The sequence below is a fragment of the Pistacia vera genome, unplaced genomic scaffold (assembly GCF_008641045.1).
Source record: "Pistacia vera cultivar Batoury unplaced genomic scaffold, PisVer_v2 Contig485, whole genome shotgun sequence".
Lineage (NCBI taxonomy): Eukaryota > Viridiplantae > Streptophyta > Magnoliopsida > Sapindales > Anacardiaceae > Pistacia > Pistacia vera.
The window spans coordinates 283,633-292,423 of NW_022196318.1; the positions used below are offsets into that span (position 1 = coordinate 283,633).

General features: G+C 36.3%; 1 pseudogene; it reads right to left on the reverse strand.

Moving 5' to 3' along the window:
* Positions 1 to 448: 448 nt before the first annotated feature.
* LOC116146904 lies at positions 449 to 1,354 on the reverse strand (annotated as a pseudogene).
* Positions 1,355 to 8,791: the final 7,437 nt, after the last annotated feature.

Genomic DNA, 8,791 nt, shown 5'->3' on the forward strand with positions numbered 1-8,791 from the left:
ATATGGTATGACAAATGTGATAATCCATAATTCTATATAGCACTGAAATTTTCGAATTAATATTCAGTATCTGAAATTTATGGGTCTTTAATGAGATAAGCTTGATCCTCTGCCAATTTTACATATTGTATATGGCTATACGCACGACAATACATATCTTTAGAAGACATAGAGCTATCCCATCAATTAATGAAGCCAGCTTCGCAATACTGGGGAAACTCTCCTTTTTTTTTTTTTTTTTTTTGGTCTTCTTTATTGTTACACTGCAATTTCAAGTTTTATTTCGAGTGTCCGAAAATGGTCCGAAACAAGCTTTGTTTCGCGAGCATACTAAATACTAACAGCTTTGTACATTACCAATGATTTTTATTCATTCAAATTAATTACATATGATATTATAAACTAGTAATAATGTAATTGAAAACTTTATGTAATATTATTAGGATTATTAGGATTTAAGGCAATAACTTTTAAGCAACATAGTAAAGGACTGATTGGTGGTGCTGTAACCTCCATCTATTATAAGATTTAGTCCACTCACATACTTAGCTTCACTGCTACTCAAAAACAATGCAGCTTCCGCTACATCATTGACTCCTGGCACCACCCCTTTTAAGATTGTTGTTGAACAAATAACTTCTTCTAGAAATTCTTTGTCTTTTCTCATTGCTTTCGTTAACAATGGCGCCGCGATGGCACACGGGGATACGCTGTTAATCCTAATGCCGTGTTGCCCTAACTCCACACACAAGTTCTTCATCAGCCCTACCACCGCGTGCTTCGACATCGTGTAAGATTAGTTGTCTTGCCACTTATCACGGAAGCAAGACTGGCGGTGAAAAGAATGACACCTTTTTTTGCTGGAATCATAACCCTAGCAGCTTGCTTGGCAGCCAAGAAACCTCCGTAAACATTAACGTTGAAAACCTTTTTGAAGTTTTCATTATCTGTGCCTAAAATTGTTGGTTCCACATTTCCTGTGATGCCTGCATTGTTGAACATGATGTCTAGCTTTCCATACTTGGACATGGCAAAATTGACAACATTTTTAACTCCGTCCTCACTAGTAATATCGCAATGCACATAAGAGATTGTTTCGTCCTGATTGAAGTCCTTGCAAATGGCTTGACCGAGATCATCTTGAACATCAGCTATAATCACTTTTGCTCCATGTCGAACAAATAGTCTAGCCGTGGTCTCACCAATGCCGCTTGCTCCTCCTGTTATTATCGCCACTTCGCCTTCTAACCTGCAAAATAATTGAAGTAATTAAACACACTTAAATACAATTTTCTTTTTCACTTAAAAGAGCATACCTTTTGCTAATGGGAGTTAAGGAGGAAGAACTAGCCATTGTTAACAAAATAATACAAATTCGGAGAGAAATTACTTATACTAATTAAGTTTTTGTTCTACTGGGTTGCTTTAATTTAGTGATGGGATATATATATTTGAACCAAAATTTAATATTGGTCAGGTAGATTTCTCCAACTACTACCAATATGTAGGGACAGATCTATGCATTCAAAGGTTCAATCAGAAAAAAAAAAAAAAAAAAAAAAAAATCAATTTGAAATTAATGATACGGAATGGCAAGATATCATTAATTTCTAATAAATAACGGATATTTATTAAGATAGAGACTGATCATCCGCTCTTGGTTCATACATTAAAAACTTAAAAAATATGACTAATATATGAAAATTTATAGGTTCAAACTTTCTAAAGTTTGTAACGCTCTAATCAAAGGCAAGCAACTAGTCACTTTGATTTTAGGATTTTGTTAAGTTAGTGATTACTTGTTAGCCTTTAATCTCACTAAAAACTTCAAGACGTTCAAACTAGAAATTGACTAACATATGAAAATTGTCAAGTGGGGACATCCAAAATATTTCAACATTCATATCAAAGGCTAACAAGAAGTCAGTGGCTTAATTTTTTGTATTTTTGATACACCATCAATAGTTATCGACGCTTGATCCGCTCATTAAAAACTTCAGGATATTGACATTAGATATTGATTAATATATTTATATTAAAATTATGATGTGTAAATGTCCTGAAATTTTTATAAGGAAGGCCAGCAAATAGTTGCAAGTTTTGATTTTTACAACACATAATGGATTGATGATCATAGAAATGTTAGACAAAGTTGTAAAAGTTTGTGTCGGATTTTAAANTATGACTAATATATGAAAATTTATGGGTTCAAACTTTCTAAAGTTTGTAACGCTCTAATCAAAGGCAAGCAACTAGTCACTTTGATTTTAGGATTTTGTTAAGTTAGTGATTACTTGTTAGCCTTTAATCTCACTAAAAACTTCAAGACGTTCAAACTAGAAGTTGACTAACATATGAAAATTGTCAAGTGGGGACATCCAAAATATTTCAACATTCAAATCAAAGGCTAACAAGAAGTCAGTGGCTTAATTTTTTGTATTTTTGATACACCATCAATAGTTATCGACGCTTGATCCGCTCATTAAAAACTTCAGGATATTGACATTAGATATTGATTAATATATTTATATTAAAATTATGATGTGTAAATGTCCTGAAATTTTTATAAGGAAGGCCAGCAAATAGTTGCAAGTTTTGATTTTTACGACACATAATGGATTGATGATCATAGAAATGTTAGACAAAGTTGTAAAAGTTTGTGTCGGATTTTAAAAGCATTAAAATTAATAGTCTTTGATTATATACAAAGTTTGTTCAAAAGTCATTGTTGTGATTAATTCTCATGTGTTTAGAAAAACTATTAAAATTAATAGTCTTTGTTTCTTTATATCTGCCGGCTATGGTGTTTATCATAATTTTTAAGACAAAATCCTAGCCAATAAATCGGTGCTTTATTTTCTTTGATAAGTGGTTGTAAATTATTCATGTTAGTTATCAGACAAGACTCTATATATATATATATAACTTGACGCCTTGGATTGACAAGTAGGATTTGCGGTTTAATAAGCCTAATCAAATTGCTCAATCTTGACACGTTGGGTTTGTATTTATTGCTCAATCTTGACACGTTGGATATGTATTAATAATTAAAAAAATATTAGATCCGTATTAATAATAATTATTATTATATAGGTGTATTGCATTGACATTCTTAGAGGTGGAAAAAATGGGTCGGGTTAGGCGGGTCAACCTTAATCGGGCCTGCCTCAACTTATGATCGACCCGGCCTGGGTATCCCTTGTTGGGTAGGCTGGGCCTTCATAGGTCAACCTGGCGACCCAACGGGTCATTTTTTATTTAAAAAAAAAAAAAAAAAAAAACCCGTCTAACCCGTTGGGTTGGCGACAAAAATAATATAATTTTTTTTTTTTTTTGCAAAAACCCACTTTACCCTTCAAATATAGTCGTTTTATAGCAATTGGAGGGATCTTTTGGGTCATTTTCTTTTCTAGTCCTCCTGAAGTTACTAACATAAATACAGTAGAATCAATAATCAAAGTGGCGACATAGTAATCAATATATATATATATATAAAATCCTAAGGCATAGGCTATATGATGGCCATTTTGAGGAGGTAAAATTCTTTCATTTTGACACGTCTGTAGATTGCCCGACACATGGCTCCATTTGATTGATGATGATGTGGATTGTTTACATTTGAATGGATGTTATTGGTGATGATGTGAAATAGATTGATGAGTTGTATTTTATGGTATATGTGGCTTCATGTAATTGGTGTTTGATATTGTTTGTTATTAATTACATATATTAATAACCTTATTGATTGTTGTTTGTTTCACATTGACAATAAATATTGTCATTTATATACATATATTTTTATTGATTGTTTTTTGTTTATAATTTTATGTGAATGTAAGGGGTCTTATACATTATATGTCTTTCACAATGCATTTATGTGAATTTAAAGGGTTTGTGAATATGAATGGTTTGATAAGTTTTTATTTTGTTACATTGTATGTGTTATGTGTTACTCTTTAATATAAACGGTTACAGATATTTATGAGAATGTGAAGAGTTGTATACTTTAATTGGATGTACATAGTATATATATGTAATTATTTGTATAATTTGGTACATTATTACCAGCAAGAAACGGAGCAAGAAACAGAGTTATAGTTATTCGATATTGTAATTTTTATATGTTTATATGTGATGTTCATGCCAATTTATTGTTTATATTTTTTCTCTTATGTTCATGCCAGTTACTTTTTCCTGAACTTTGATTTAGGTATATACAATTTGTGGAAGAAATAAAACTGTTGCTTATATATCTCGCTGAAAGTAATAACTGTTTTTATTTGAGAGGCCAAACCATACCGAGTTGTTAGTATGTCTACGATTGTGCTACACGAGATGAATATGGTGAACCATGCCGGACAATTATTTATTACAAATTCAAGATCAAGATGGCAGAATTATAATGATATATATAATAAGTTAAGGTTCAGATGCCAAACCATAGCAAACTATTAGCATGTCTACAGTGGTATTGCAAATTGAATTCAAGAAGATAGTCAGATGTCGAACAAAATGGTTCCCTAGAATATTTTATGAATTTATCAGTTTCTTAGGGAGGAAAAGTAGAAAGGGATGCCGAACCAAATGGTTCAGCTAAACATTTTATTCATTTATTGTTCTCTTAGGGAGAAAAAGTAGAAAAGGATGCCGAACCAAATGATTCGGCATCCCTTTCTACTTTTCCTCCCTAAGAGACCGGTTAATTTGTTGTTTTCTTAGGGAGGAAAAGCTGAAAAGGATGCCCACGACTTAGGCTTTTCATAGACTGCAATTTGAACTAAAAAAGATGGTTAGATACATCAAGCACTGGATACGATCACACCAACAAGACCAGAAAGACCAGCTAGGAGATCTAGCTCAATAGCTTCGTAGTCTGGGCATGAAAGCGCAACAACTTTTCTTTTTCTTATTTTACGATGATAAAGACCACCAAATGAAACGTACTTCCCTTCGAAATCTTTCTAACCTTCATTCTTACAAATTTTCAGCAGATTTATCTGTTTTATCACTTATATCATCATGGGGCGCAAGACAACAACCAAAAGAGGAAGTGATGGGTCAAGCTCTAAAGGGAAATCCTTTGATTTTGATGACCCAGTAGAGAATCTGAGGAAGCTCAAGACTTGGTACACCGGAAAGGGAAGCTTCAAAGAATACCTTTTACCATTTTCTGTAAGGTTAGTATCTAAACTTCAGTGGAGAATCTGAGGAAGCTCAAGACTTGGTACACCGGAAAGGGAAGCTTCAAAGAATACCTTTTACCATTTTCTGTAAGGTTAGTATCTAAACTTCAAAACTCCTTAATGCTACCCTCCAATTTTCTTATTTTGCAACCTGTTAAAGTTTTCATCACTTGGCATTCTTTCCACGGACAAAGTATTTTCGAGATCCTGAAATCCTTTTTGTATTCTGGTCAGCTACAGCTGCTTCTGCAGCTTTGGAGGGGAAAACACTCAGCGGCCCATGGGGGACGCAAGATACCAACCAAAAGGTGGATGACCTTCATACAGAAAATATGGTAAGGAAGAGCTTTTGGCTCGTTTACAGTTCGAAGGTACTTACTTTCCTCTCTCTCTCCCTCTGTGTATACCATGTCCTGTAGGGAAAAGTCTCGAATTTAAGTTCTGATTTTATTATGTTATTTGGAGCATTGCCTTTATATGTTTCTGAAAATTTATGTACAAAGAGATTTAGGGACATTTATATTATACTTGAACAATTTGTATATATCTACAATTTGGTTTTTTTGTTTAATTGATCATTTGGAGAGAACTCAAATGGATTACATTGACTGTATCAAATTCATTGGCCTGATCGATTTGTGTTATCTTACATTTACTTTCAAAGTTTTCCTTCTTTCTTTTACCTCTCTCTCTCTCTCCTTCTTTCGTTCTTTTTTTTTTTTTGTGGGGGGGGGGGGGGGGGGTGTAAACATACCAATAAATATGAAGTTTGGGATTTAAATCACCTAGGGTTTAGGGCAGCATACCAATAAATATGAATTTTGTTCTGAGATTGGTCGATGATCGTGAATGTGTTTATGAGTTTGGTAAATTGAAGCTTATGATGTTTTTAGTGTTTTATTTTGATATGATATGTTTTATGGAGCATGGAAATGGTATTACTTTTGTTATGATTCTACGTTTGAATTATCAAAAATGTTGAGAATTATGGTGCTGCATTGCTTACTAAACTTTTTTGCATTGTGTTATGTGTGATTTCTCCACCAAGCTCGGGCTACCACAAGGATATAGCTCGACCCAAGACCAGTCCGACTCCACCGATTGTCCGACCCAGCACAAGCTCGTCGACACATAGCTCGACCCAACATAAGCTAGTCGCGAATAATCTGAATGATTATTCAATCGATTCCTAGATATCTTCAGATCCCAGATATTGCGGGAATGACCAAATCAACATCAATCTCTGCGCAATCACAGCGCCTAATCATGAGAATATCGGAATTGCAGTTCAGATCAATTGTAATCCCTTCATTTTTGCTATTTCCTTTGTACAAACCTTGTACATAAATCCCACAAATGATGAAAAAAGTGTTATGACTTTGACACAAAATTCTCATTGTAAGCTCTCACAGCAAATACAAAAAACAGTGGACGTAGGCTCAAGAGTTTACCTCGCCAAACCACTTTAAAAATTCTCATTGCCATTTATTTTATTGCATTTAATATTTTTCTAACGCTGGTTACTCGTGATCATACGCACATCGATCTGGTCCCATCAAGGTCGATCAGAATTCTGTAGTTGGTGCAGATTCTTGTATCAATATTTTGGCGCTAGAAGGAGGGCCACTACCAACATCATAGCAATTCCTACGAACAGTCACGACAATCTACCTAATACCAGGCCATAATGGTGCACACTAGATCAAAACAAGATCAATGCCTGTAAACTCGCAAGACGAGCCATGTGTGCCAATTTGGCAATGACCGACGTTCCAGTTATAATTAACATCGTGTGCAACGAACCAACGAGTATGATATCACTTATCAGCCTAGCCATCATGACTCAACTTCGCACATTAATGCGCACAATAGAGGAGCTTCGCAAGCGACGAATTTGTGAACTCATTTGCTCAAAGTGAGGCTGAACAGAGCCAGCCATGGCAACCACAACAAAGATTTAGATTATGTATAGAGAATACTCGACGATCTGAAAGCCCGTCAGGATGGCATGGCCAAGGAAATAATAAGTTCCTCATTTACAGAGGAAGTTTACTAGGCCCCACTTCCTCAAGGATTCAGGGTGCCAGAAAGTAAGTTCGATGGGAGAGGGGACCCAAGACCACCTCAATAATTTTAATGACCTGATGGAGCTACACCAGGTCTTTGATTTGACGAAGTGCAAGTGTTTCATAGTCACACTAGTGGGGGATGCCAAGAGGTGGTATAAGAGGCTCAAGGCGAACTCCATCAACTCTTGGCAACAATTCTCCTCACTATATTTACAACAATTTCAAGCAGGGAGGCAATTTACAATGCCGCTTAGCTACTTGAGCAACATTTATTAGGAGAGAGATGAAACATTAACCTCATACTTGATGAGGTTCTAGAACAAACAAACAAAGGTTGCAGATGCACCCGAGAAGTCCATATGAACTTTACTGATTGCAGGGATTAGACCGAACATAGAGCTGTGGAAAGAGCTCCAAAGTGAAGATTATGTAAGTCTGGCCAAGTTCTACCAAATGGTCGCAAAACACTAACAGGTAGAAAGCTCACTGGTAGCATTGGCTAGAAGTTTGGTGCAGGGGGCCCCAAACAGGCGACAAGATCGCCAATCAGATAAGCGTGGAGGCCAAGACCACAATGACAAGGATCGCAACAGGTTTCAGAAAAGACAAAAAACAGATAACTACGGAGATAGACGGCCCTTCCCGTGGTACGCAGAATATACCTCCCTCACTCAAGACATCGCTCACATTTATGAAGTCTCCCATGAGGCAAAGAGATTGCCCACTCTAAAAAGAATGAGAGGGGCTCTGGGCAGAAGAGATTGACAAAGGTATTGTCAATACTACCGAGATGTTGAGCACAACACAAACGAGTGCTAAGCTTTGGAGGATGTCATTGAAGACTTGATAAGAAAGGGCCATTTAAAGGAATTCATTAAGACGGCACCAGCTTGCGAAAATCCATGCAAGCAAAACAACCAGATCCTAAACCAGGACCAAAACCAATCCCTGAATCAGGTCCAATAAGCCTCGCCAAACGCCAACCATAAAGTCTAGGTAGGCATGATCTACAGGGGGCCCGACATAGCAGAGAGTTCAAGGCGTGCTCACGAGCAATATGCTTGTGAGGCAAGGACAGACTAGGTTCCCCGAATAATGAGCTGTGAACAGAAGCCGCCCAAGTGGCCAAGACAGGAAAGCGAGGTAGTAGGGTTCACAATTGAGGAATGTGAAGAATCTTTTTGCCACAATCATGACACAATTGTAATCGCAACTAGAATTGATAATGCCCGAGTGTAGAAGGTAATGGTTGACAATGGGAGTGCAGCAAACATCATTTTCCTAGGAGCTTTCCAAGGAATAAGGTTCAAAGAGAGAGATCTAAGGGCGTGCCCTTCGCCATTTTATGGATTTACTAGGGACAGCTTAGTTCCCAAGGGGACAATTGACCTCCCCGTGACTTTAGGGACAGAGTCCAAAATTAGGATGGTGATGGCTGAATTTTTTGTGGTGGATTGCCTACCTTATACAATGTCATCCTCGGAAGGTCGATCTTGGATGACTAAAGCACAGTCACATCAGTCCACTGCCAAGCAATGA